Here is a 12,470-nt window from a genome sequence, read left to right as displayed (position 1 = left end):
ACTTTGAAAGAGTGGCGTACCCAGTTGTCCGGCCGAGCTAGAGAGTGGGGCACAGCAGTCTGGGGAGCTAGGGAGACCTTCTGCAACCTCTTCTCCACATTCTCTGAAGAGATGAAGAAGGTGTTTGATCGTTCCAAACACGGCAGAGAAGCGGCACGGGAGATGCTGCATATCCGGCAGGGAAACCGTTCTGTGTCGGACTATGCCATAGATTTCCGGACTCTTGCTTCTTCTAGTGGATGGAATACAGATGCTCAGTTTGACGTTTTCTTCAATGGTCTCTCAGAGACCATAAAGGATGAAGTGATTACCCAGGAACCTCACGTCAGCTTCGATGCTCTTGTGGACCTTGCCGTCCGTGTGGTCTCCCGGCTGCAGCAGCGCCGCAAGTGGAGAGCTCCCAGAAACTTTGGCGGAGCACCAGGTGAAGGAGCAGCTCCTCATCCGGCCTGGCCTGCCCTGCAATCCACACCTCCAGAGCCAATGCAAATTAACCGCTATCACCTCACAGCAACAGAGAAGCAGCGGAGACTCGATTGCAATTTATGCCTGTATTGTGGTCAGTCTGGCCACTACTCCGTCTCTTGTCCATCAAAAGGCGGTGCTCATCAGTGAGACGAGGAGTACTGTGAGCGCTTCCCTTTTCAAGTCCTCCTTGATCCTGCTTCCTGCTACTGTAGATTGGGCTGGTCAGCAGCAACCACTCACCATTCTCATTGACTCTGGGGCTGATGAGAATTTCATTGCCACTAACCTAGCGTTTCAATTGAGACTCAACCCTAGTGGCCAATGCCTTGAACGGTAGGAAACTTGCTGATATCACCCATGTGTCTGTTCCTGTGTCTCTTCTAATTTCTGGCAACCATCATGAACAGATCCAGCTCCACATTATTGAGTCCCCTCACGCTCCCATAGTCCTTGGTCGTCCCTGGTTGGAGAAACATAACCCTCACATTGACTGGGTCAGCAACAAGGTTCTGGGCTGGAGCCCTACCTGTTTGTCACTCTCACAAGCTCATGTCCCTCTCCCTGCAGTGGTGGACCCCCCTGGTGAATTTCCTGATCTGTCTGCCGTTCCCTCTGTGTACACCTCAAGGCCGTATTTAGTAAATCCCGCGCCATTGCCCTTCCCCCTCATCGCCCCTATGATTGTGGCATCAACCTCCTGCCAGGTCAGGCGCCACCTAGGGGCCGACTCTACTCGCTCTCCTGACCTGAATATCGGTCCATGGAGAAGTATATTCAGGAGTCATTGACTAATGGCATAATTCGCCCCTCATCTTCTCCTGCGGGGGCAGGATTCTTTTTCGTTGCTAAGAAGGATAGCCCCCTTCGTCCCTGTATTGATTATCGTGGTCTCAATGACATCACAGTCAAAGACCGGTACCCTCTTCCCCTCATGTCTTCCGCATTCGAGCTACTCCGTGGGTCGACCATCTTCTCAAAACTGGACCTGCTTACCACCTGGTTCGGATCGTGAGGGGGGTGAATGGAAGACTGCGTTCAATACCCCAACGGGACACTATGAGTAACCTTGTCATGCCATTTGGCCTCACCAATGCCCCGGCTGTTTTCCAGGCACTAGTAAATTACATCCTGAGAGACATGTTAAATATATTTGTTTTTGTCTATTTAGATGACATTTAGATTTTTTTTCTCACTCCCCTACTGACCATGTTCACCATGTCCGCCATGTTCTCCAGCGCCTCCTCGAGAATAAACTCTATGTCAAGGCAGAAAAGTGTGAGTTCAACCGCAGCTCTGTTCCCTTCCTTGGGTATGTTATCTCTGCTGGGGCCATTGAGATGGATAAACAGAAGGTGAAAGCAGTCATTGACTGGTCCCAACCGACAACCCGCCGTGAGCTGCAACGCTTTCTGGGATTTGCCAATTTCTATTAGCGATTTATAAGAAACTACAGCGCGCTGGCTGCCCCTCTCACTGCCCTTACCTCGACATCAGTTCAGTTTGTCTGGTCAGCTTCTACGGAGAGCTTTCCAGGATTTCCGGTTTACCTCAGTTCCCATCCTGGGACAGCCTAGCCTGACCCCAACTGCCAGTTCATCGTGGAAGTGGACGCATCAGATGTGGGTGTTGGAGCCATTCTATCCCAGCGTTCAGCCAAGGATGAGATGGTACACCCTTGTGCTTTCTTCTCCCATCGACTCACTCCATCCGGGCACAACTATGATGTTGTCAATCGAGAATTGCTGGCCGTATGTTCCATTCCTGGTTTGGACTGATCATAAAAAGCCCACTGGTGCCTTTTTATTTTCCAGATTCAACTTCACTTCTTCCGTCCCGGATCAAAGAATGGCAAACCAGATGCCCTCTCCCGCATCTTCCCTGCTTCAAGTAGCCCAGATGAACTGAGGAGTATCCTTCCTGCCAACTGCATTGTTGGGGCAGTCCAGTGGGACATAGTCTCTGGTGCGCTCCGCCCAACCGGACAATTCTGCACCCAGTCAATGCCCTGTCAACCGCCTGTTTGTCCCTGTGTCCCTCTGTTCCCAGGTCTTGCAGTGGGGTGATTCAACCCGGCTCTCCTGCCATCCTGGAGCTAGGCGCACCCAAGCCTTCATCCGCCGAAGATAATGGTGGCCTACCATTGGAGGTGATGTTCATGCCCTTGTCTCTGCCTGTTCTGTCAGTGCACGGAGTAAGAAATCCACACAGCCCCCGTCCGGCCTGTTGTAGCCCCTACCCATACCCAAGAGATCCTGGTCCCACATTGCTCTGGACTTCGTTACAGGTCTTCCACATTCTGATGGTAACACCACTATTCTCACAGTTGTTGATCGATTTTCCAAATCAGTACATCTTGTTCCACTACCCAAGATCCCTTCTGCCAAGGAGACTGCAAACTTAGTAAATGTACATGTGTTCAAGTAACATGGATTGCCTGTGGATGTAGTTTCCGACAGGAGCCCACAGTTCAAGTCTCTCTTCTGGAAAGCCTTCTGCACTCTCATTGGTGCTTCTGTCAGTTTGTCCTCAGAGTACCAACCTGAAAGCAATGGCCAGACGGAGCGGGCAAATCAACAACTTGAGACTACTCTGCGTTGCATGGCAGAGCTGAGAGACCCGTTCTCCTGGAGCTTCCAGCTACCTTGGGTTGAGTATTCAATTAATTCCCTCCAATCTGCCTCCTCAGGCCTCTCCCCTTTTGAATGCTGTCTCGGCTACCAGCCCCCCCTATTCCCTGCTCAGGAGGTAGAGGTCAGCGTGCCTTCAGCCCGGGCCTTCCGCCGATGCCGGCAGACATGGAGAAGGACGCGGACGGCTCTGCAGCGTGCCTCGGTCCAGATGAATGGTGGAGTCAGGCAGACCGCCATCGCTCTAAGGCTCCTCCCTATTGTGTGGGACAGCGTGTCTGGTTGTCGACCCGGAACATTCCGCTCAGGGTGGAGTCTCGGAAACTTGCACCCCGCTTCATTGGTCCTTACCCCATTGAGAGAATTATTGGCCCCACTGCTGTCTGGCTAAAACTTCCCCCAACCTCCGCCGCATCCATCCACTTTCATGTTTCCAGGGTTAATCCCTTTGTCTGTAGCCAGCTCTGCCCCGGCCCCTCCTCCACCGCGAGTCATTGATGGCTCAGAGACCTTCACTGTTCACCAGCTCTTAGAGGTCAGTCGTCTGGGCCGTGGCCTCCAGTTCCTAGTGGACTGGGAGGGTTACGGTCCAGAAGAAAGGTGCTGGGTTCCAGCTCGTGACATTTTTGACCGTTCGCTGTAAGGGATCCTGATATTTAAGTTCCTGTTTTTTCGGCAACATGTGCTTTTATTTACATTTTGTAGGTCAGTTGGTGGTGTCATATGCTTTGTTTGTTTTGGATTGCCATGTACTTTGGGCTCCACCCTGCTACTCCTGTCTTGATTTGAACACACCTGTTGCTAATGTGTGTTGATTTGTTTGTGGGTATTTAAGCTCAGTGTGCCCATCAGTCTCTGTCAGATCGTGCCAGTATGTTACCTGTGCCTTGCTGGAAATAAACTCAGAAAGTTTTTGAAACCAAGCCTTCTGTCTGCAATTGGATCCTTTTCTACTGAAAGCCTAACAAACATATGGTATGGAATTCCTGTAACTATCATGTTTTATCAGGGTTTTGATGCATTCGAGTGAACTTGTATAACCAAAAGGGTGTGCAGAAAGCAGTTCTTTGTTGATCCTCATGCCCCATTTCCTGATTGAAGCCACTGGACAGGTCAAGGGTTGAGGACCACCGGGCAACAGTAAGGACCACCGAGCACGACCACTGAGCAACACTGAGGACCACCGAGCACAACCACTGAATAACACTGAGGACCACCGAGCTTGACCTCTGAGCAACACTGAGGACCACCGAGTACGACCACTGAGCAACACTGAGGACCACCGATCAGGACCACTGAGCAACAGTTAGGATCAGCAAGCACAACTGAGGACCACCGAGCACAACTGAGGGCATCCAGGGACTCCTCTCCTTGGGAGCGGCCATGCGTCCTTCCTCCTTTTCTGATTGTGCCAGTAATAGACCCTCCTCAGAGACCCTTTTTTGACCAGGTGGGATAAAAAAGAGGCTGCAGCTCTCCCTGCTCTAAGAGCTGTTTGAGCCTTCCTTTCAAGTTGGCTTGGTCTTAACCGACGAATACAGGGATTATCATCAGCCATCGATAACGTTCTTTGTGATACCTTGTTTATACTTCTTCATCCGCTCTTGAAGCATGTAGACTTCCTCAACCCTGTTTACCAGGCTCATTGCCACTGCAACGTTGAGCCCTTTCTTACGGTCAATGCTGGGGACAGGCCCACATAGACAGCCTCCCCTCGGTCTGTCCATTGTGGGTCGTGTCTTCATCAGTTGAGGGTGCCTTAGCATTGAAAAGATGTTGATTAACATAACGCTTGTATCTGCCCATGTCTATTTAGAAATCCCTGTTGCTATTGTCGTGGCAATTTCTGTATCAGATATTGCGTCTAAGCAGATGAGATATTTAGATGCAAAAAGCACACAATACTGTTGACAATTAGTGGTTATATATATTTGTAATAAAAGTACGAACAAAGATACATCACAACATGCATCAACAAACAACATAACAGGCATACATTACAATAATCTGAGGCCTCAGATGGGAGCTCCTCTTTGCGTGTTACTTCATTCTCTGAAGGTACGCTCAGACAAGTCCGCTGAGAAGCTAAAGTCAGGAGCTTTTATGCACTTAGATCGGATCCTTGAGGGCAGTTGGCCTCCAATAAACCAAAAGCCTTTGTTAACCAGCTTTGTTAATCTACCTTTGAAGTTTCTTCAGAGGTTAAGAAGGTGGTTGAGGCTGTTCCTTATCACCCTTTGCTTCTCTACGCTCCCCAGGGGGTCAAGTAAAACAGGCCCAAACCAAACTACATACAACACGGAAACGGAATGTGAAACCAGATTACATCACATGAAACACTAAGAATTACATTTTAGAAGACCCTGCAGAATAGCAAGATTTCAAGAATGGAATGTGAAACCAGATTACATAACATGAAACACTAAGAATTACATTTTAGAAGACCCTGCAGAATAGCAAGATTCCAAGAATGGAATGTGAAACCATTACATCACACGAAACACTAAGGCCGCGTTCACACTAGACTTATTTTTTAAGAAAAAAGCGCCGCCTTCAGCGCCTTTTGAGCGCCTTTTGAGGGCTTCAGTGCGCGCATTCTGTAACCTTAACAACGGTAATCATACATTCTAGCGTTACATCATTATCCGTTATTATAATTTTCCGTCGGTTACTTTTTGAAGTAGATAGGCTAAAAGACACAATGGCGAATCAGTTACAATTAATTGCTTTAGCTTTGGCGTTTGAGGAGGAGGAGGGGGAGGAACAGCCAAGGCGCCGTTTATGGGTGCACGACATCCTCCGCAATAGGGAGTCGCAGGGGGCATTCGGCCACCTAATTCAGGAGCTCCGCCTAGACGATGCTAGGTTCAAGAATTTTTTTCGCTTGGACAAGAGCCAATTTGAGGATCTCCTAAGGAGGATTGGACCAGAGATCTCAAAAAAGCAGACACATCTCAGGGAGACCATCAGCCCAGACGAGCGGCTTTGCATTTGTTTGAGGTGGGTAACATTAACTAACGTGAGAGAGAGAGAGAGAGAGAGAGAGAGAGAGAGAGAGAGAGAGAGAGAGAGAGAGAGAGAGAGAGAGTGTGTGTGCTGTCTGTTAGGATGAAAACTTAACCTAGCCTTAACCAAGCTAATTCCCGTGCATTTACATTTTCTTGGGAATGTTTATCAATGTACACTGTCCCTTTTCAAATAAACACATAAATAAATAAGATATAGTGACACCAGGAGAGGGTACAGTAGGTGTGTGTGTGTGTGTCTGTGTGTTAGAGAGAGAGACACCAGGTTAAGGAGGGGGTAAAGTACATCATTGGCTCTGAGTGAGTGTGTTTTGTAACACATTTTAACAACAATCTTTTTTGTGTGTGTATTTTTTCCTAGGTATTTGGCAACAGGGAACTCTTACCGGTCCATTGCTTTCCACTTTAGGGTAGGAATAAGCACTGTGGCTGGAATAGTCAGGAGTGTGTGCGAGGCCATTTGGGACTGCCTGTCTGGGGAGTTCCTGGCCTTTCCTACAGAGGCTGAGTGGAGGAAGATTGCAGAGGATTTTGCAAGAATGTGGGCATTTCCCAATTGCGTAGGGGCAATGGATGGGAAGCATGTTGTCATTGAGGCACCTCCATTAAGCGGCTCCCTTTATTTTAATTACAAGAAGTCATTCTCCATTGTACTGTTGGCGGTAGTCGATGCCCACTATCGTTTTAGGGTGGTCGACATTGGAGCCTATGGCAAAAATAGTGATGGAGGAACATTAGCTGCCTCTGCCTTTGGGTCTGCCCTGCGGCAGGTGACCCTCAACCTCCCTGGGGATGCCCCCCTACCTGGAGCAGAGAACTTGGGGCCCATTCCTCATGTTTTCCTGGCGGACGAGGCATTCCCCTTGCGGAGAAATCTCCTTCGCCCCTACCCTGGGCACACTCACGGGGAAAAGCGTGTTTTTAATTACCGCCTCTCTCACGCCAGGAGAATGGTGGAGTGTACCTTCGGCATCCTTGCGGCCCAATGGAGGATATACCGGAGGGTGCTTGGTGTGTCACCACAGGTAGCAGAGTCAGTTGTCAAGGCAACGTGTATACTACACAACTTTCTGCGATGGGGGGGTGCTACAGAGGCACTGACTGGTCCAGCAGAACCATCTGCTGGAATGAGAAGTATTGGCAGGGTTGGCAGCAACAACGCCAGCAACGAGGCCATTACTGTGAGGACCAACTTCACAACTTATTTTTCATCTGAAGCTGGTCAAGTCCCCTGGCAGAACCGCCCCCTGCACATCCCACATGCCCTTCAATAAACTTTTAAAAACTAAATCAGTTGAGGTGTGGTCTTGTGAGTTGTCATTTAAAGAACAAATTAAGCAATGTGTCAAGGCAATGTCAACAATGTGATTAATGACTGCAGGTAAAGTAAATATAATTATAGGTTTATTTTCATCAATAATCATAACAATAACAAATACAATAATGATGTAAATATATACAAATATTTTACTCTAGTTATATGCTACATATATTCCTCTAGTTTTATATTACTCTATTTTATACTATACAATATATACATACTACTACTACTACTATATAAACTATATTTATACTATTTTATATTACTCTATTTTATACTATACAATATATATATACTACTACTACTACTACTATATAAACTATATTTATACTATTTTATATAACACTATTTTTATACTATACAAGCCTTATATGACATTGAATTTGGAGAATAGTATACACTATTCTCCAAATTCAATGTCATACAAGGCTTGTTGAATCCGAAGCTTTGCCAGGGCTTGTTTTCGCGGGTCTAACCGGTCAATTGCGGGTGCCAGACTGAGGAGGTAATGTTGTGTCTCTGTGTATTTAGTTTGGTCAATTCTTTGAAGAATTTGGGCCTGGTATGCGGTCATATCTTGTGGTGCCTTCCTCTTCCCCCTGCCAATAGACGTGGTCCTCGGTGAAGGGTCCCGGTAAGGTGCGCAAGTTGGTGAGGGAGGCGGGTTATCGGGGGTCACTTCAGCTTCAGGGTTTGCTTCAGGGGTTGCTTCAGGGGTCTCTTCGTAAAGCATCAGGCTATCCTCTAGGCCAAGGCTTTCCTCAGCTTGATCCTGTAGTAAAAGTTCCAGGTTTATACATGAATTAACCCCATACACACTGCTTTTCTGTATACACATTCCTAATAATCGCCTACTTAATTACCTGTCCTGCCTCTGAACAAATATTATTTAGGATAACTGTTGCCGTCTGCGGATGGTAGTTAGAGGTGGTCTCCCTGTCCTGATTATAAGGCTCTAGGAACTCCAGTATATGGAGGTACTTCCATTTCCTCGTGACTCCCCCCTCGGCTCCACTCCTGGACTTCTCCTGCTCCTCTCTCTTCTCCTTCTTGTACTTGTCCCTCAAGTATTTCCACTTTCTGCTGCATGCATTTGCTATGATAAAAATGAACCTGGCATAAGTCTACACTCGTTATACCTATTGTGGCTATCTATCGTTATTCTAACACAACGGGAAATAACAGAACACACGGTTTTCAAAAAAGTTCAGTTGAAATTCCAAACAAGTTACCAGTCGTAACCAGTCGTAATCTAGACACCCACCGTTACTAAAATATGTAAGATTGATTGATTAAATATTTTTCGATCTATAAAGGTTTATAATGGGTTGTCACTTTTAATAACTGGGGCGGATTACGATATCAATTAATAGGTTGGGTTACGATATCGATGAATACAAAGTAACGTCAGTTGAATCAGAGTCAGTTGAATGAGAGTTCACGTGTACTTACCAGAAAAACCCAAAGTCCTGCCGATCTGTTCCCACTTCCCAGATTGACTCCTTGTGGTGGATGTTTGAGTACCTCTTATGACTCAAATCATACAATACAGTATAATGAGCCACAGCAATTATGAGTGTCTCTACTGGTATCTTCTCCATCTTGGTCTTTTTTTAGAGGGCACCGGTGTTGTGTCGAGATCTGTTTCCCCGTCGAGATGTGTTTCCCCTAGTCCCAGATAATGACTGTCAGGATGCGTTCCCCCTGTTCTAAATGGTCAAATTGAATGATATCAGCCTGAAAATCACAGCACTTATCTGTTGTGGGGAAATAAGTCAGCAGTATGAATTTGAAAGATGTGTGAGCCTCCTTTCCTATGGAACAGAGGGGGAACAGTATCTGACAGTAATATTCCAAGCTGTCAGGATGCGTTCCCCCTGTTCTAAATGGTCAAATTGAATGATATCAGCCTGAAAATCACAGCACTTATCTCTTGTGGGGAAATAAGTCAGCAGTATGAATTTGAAAGATGTGTGAGCAGTGGCGATTTTGGTTTGGAAACTCTGGTGGGGCCCATGCAGGAAAATATTATAACGCAATCCAGAAATACCACATATTACTACCATCACAAAAAAAACAGTAGCAAGTGACAGAGGGGACCAAAATTGCAGCTGAATAATGCCATCACTCAAACGCGAATCTGACAACATATATTAGGCTATTATAGCAATAGCACCACCAAATGGCAGCGTTCAAGATCTCACAATATCAAAACTCAAGAAAACAACAACGTGGCAACAATAAAAACACAACGGCGCACACCCTTTACACAGCAATCAATATACAAAGCCACCACTCACAATATACCAAAAAAAGAAGTATGGTTTAAGTTGCATTAAGTTTGCAGGCCACCATACTGTACAATTAACAATGAATCTAGCCTGATAGAGTGGTTGCCTATTCAGACCTGGATAATCCTGGGTGAAAATTTAAGTAAGTTTGGGCTAAGATGGTAATTACCTGTGCTTTAAGGACAGTGCTGTCTGGTCTCCTTTGTGTGGCTGAGGTGAAACACAAGCATTTTTTTCCGCTTGAACAACTCCTGGTTGAACGATCTATTCTTGTCCTTTCCCTCTTGAATAATGATTAAATCCGTCCGGCGATGTGGTCCCAAACGTTTTATCTCCAACTTCTGTTCAAGTGCTAAATCTCACATGACAGATACTCAACACGATTCATCATTTAATGCAGTGGTTCCCAAACTTTTTTTCAGGGGACCCCCTTTTGGACTTGAGACTGTTTTCGCGACCCCCCGCCCCAGCACCCCCCCCCCCCAACTTAGTGCATAATGTTACTATGCATAATAATAATGTTCAAAATCATTATTATTATTATTGTTATTATTATTATTATCATTATTATTATGCAGTAGTAATCATCACCATTATTATTATTGTTATTTTTAATAATGTTATTATTACTATGTAATATAAATCTTCAGAGACAGCCATGTAAATATGCAAATATAGCCTTTTGGCTTAAGTTTTATTATAAAACAATAAAAAAATTATTCATGACAGAAAAATGATAAACAGTACCCCCACAACCCATCCCAGAACATATAATATTTTTCACCTTGTAGCAATATATGTATATACCGGTATATTATTATTTATTTATTTTTTTAAATCAATGCCTCCTCCCTGGCCCACCCCAAAACCATTAATAGTAAAGCATCAACAATTGGTCAGTAACAATATAACAATACTAACCCAATCCCCACCCCGAAAAGTTGTTTTTTTCAGTGACATGGGTGTGCTTGCCTTTCTGCACAAAGTTTTTGAAATCTTGGTGACAGCTTTGAGATTGCCACTCTCAGTTCACTTTCAATGTCCAACCTTGACCTGTATTTGTTCTTGATGGAGGCCACTGCAGAAAAGCCTACCTCGCAAAGGTAAGAAGTGGCAAAAGGGAGAAAAAGTATGGACACAGCCTTTCCACCTAGCAACGGATAGTCTTTCTCCACTCCAATCCAAAAGGCAGGCAGTGACTTGGCCCTAAACTGCTGTTTTAATCCTATGTCTGAAGTGACGTCAATGAACTGCTCCTGTTCAGCGACACTGAGGTGAGCAGGTGTCCTTCCACTGAAGGGGTCTGTTAGCCATTCGTAGTGTGCCACTGCATCGGTTGTTGGGAAGTATTTTTGAAAATGCAGTTGGAGGGCAGAGATGTGGGACTGAACGCATGTCAAAATGGAGTTCTGACATCCTGTAGTTTCCAGAAAGGCATGTAAGTTCTGAAACTGTGTGTCCCTCCTCCAGTCTCTGCCCCCACAGTTCCAGTTTCTTCGAAAAGGACTGCATTTTAGCAGCAAGTTGAGGGATGTGGGTGCTGGGTCCTTGCATCTGGAGATTCAACTCGTTCAATTTCTGAAAAACATCGCTAAGATATGCAAGTGCCAACAGAAAGTGTTCGTCATTGTATCTAGTCGCAAGGGCATGGCCCTCCTCCTCGAAAAAAACGCGAATCTCCTCTCTCAACTCAAACACCCGGCTTAACACTTTCCCACGCGAAAGCCATCGCGCATCACTGTGGAACAGGACGGCCGTGTGCTTGGAGCCCATCTCTCCGCACAGCGCTGCGAAAAGCCTGGCTTTCACCGGGCGCGTCTTGATGTAATTGACCGTCGCAATTACGTCGGTCATGACAGCATTCAGGTCTGGACTCAGCTGTTTTGATGCAAGCGCTTCGCGGTGAATCATACAGTGAGTCCATTGTACGTTGGGGGACGCACCTTTGATGAGCGCTTGCAGTCCACTGCGCTTCCCAGCCATAGCCTGAGCCCCATCTGTGCACACTCCAACACAACACTCCCATTTCAAATTTGCCCCTCGTATGTAAGTGTCAATCATTCGGAAAAGTTCGTTAGCAGTGGCTCTTGTTTTCAGCTCTTTGCAGAAGAGAAGATCCTCTCTCATGTCCCCCGAATCGATGAAACGTATGTACGTGATCAATAAACAGTCCTTGTTGCTGTCAGTAGCTTCGTCTACCTGCAGCGCAAACCAAGTGCTAGCACGAACTCGGTCAGTCAGCTGTTCTTCAATGTCCTCAGCCATGTCGTGTATACGCCTGCCGACGGTGTTGTTTGACAGAGGAATTGATTTCAGGCCTAATTTGTTCACTGTTGCCTCGTCTCCCATGATTCTAACTATTTCAATCACGGCGGGCAGGATCACCTCCTCGCCATCTGTGTGAGGCTTCTTTGCCTGTGCTAACAGGTAGCTCATTTTATACGAGGCGAGCTGTGCATTGGCAGTTGTTGATGCTAATTTCGTGAAAGACCTACGCTGTGCCCGAACTTTTAAAAGCTCTTCTCTAAAAAAATCAATCGGCTTGTTTTTATGTTCGGGGTGTGTTGTCTCCAAGTGGCGCTTTAGTTTGTTCGGTTTTAAACTTTCGACCGCTATCACCTTCAGGCAGAGAAGGCACTGCGGCCGCTCCTCAGCTCCCACCATCACACTGGTAAACCCCAGTCCCACGAAAGCATCGTCAAACCTCCTTGTCTTGGCTAGGGTCGGTGTCCTCGAT

The sequence above is a fragment of the Gadus macrocephalus genome, chromosome 19 (genome assembly GCF_031168955.1).
Source record: "Gadus macrocephalus chromosome 19, ASM3116895v1".
NCBI lineage: Eukaryota > Metazoa > Chordata > Actinopteri > Gadiformes > Gadidae > Gadus > Gadus macrocephalus.
The sequence above is the reverse complement of the archived record's forward strand: the minus strand, read 5'-3'. Positions refer to the sequence as shown.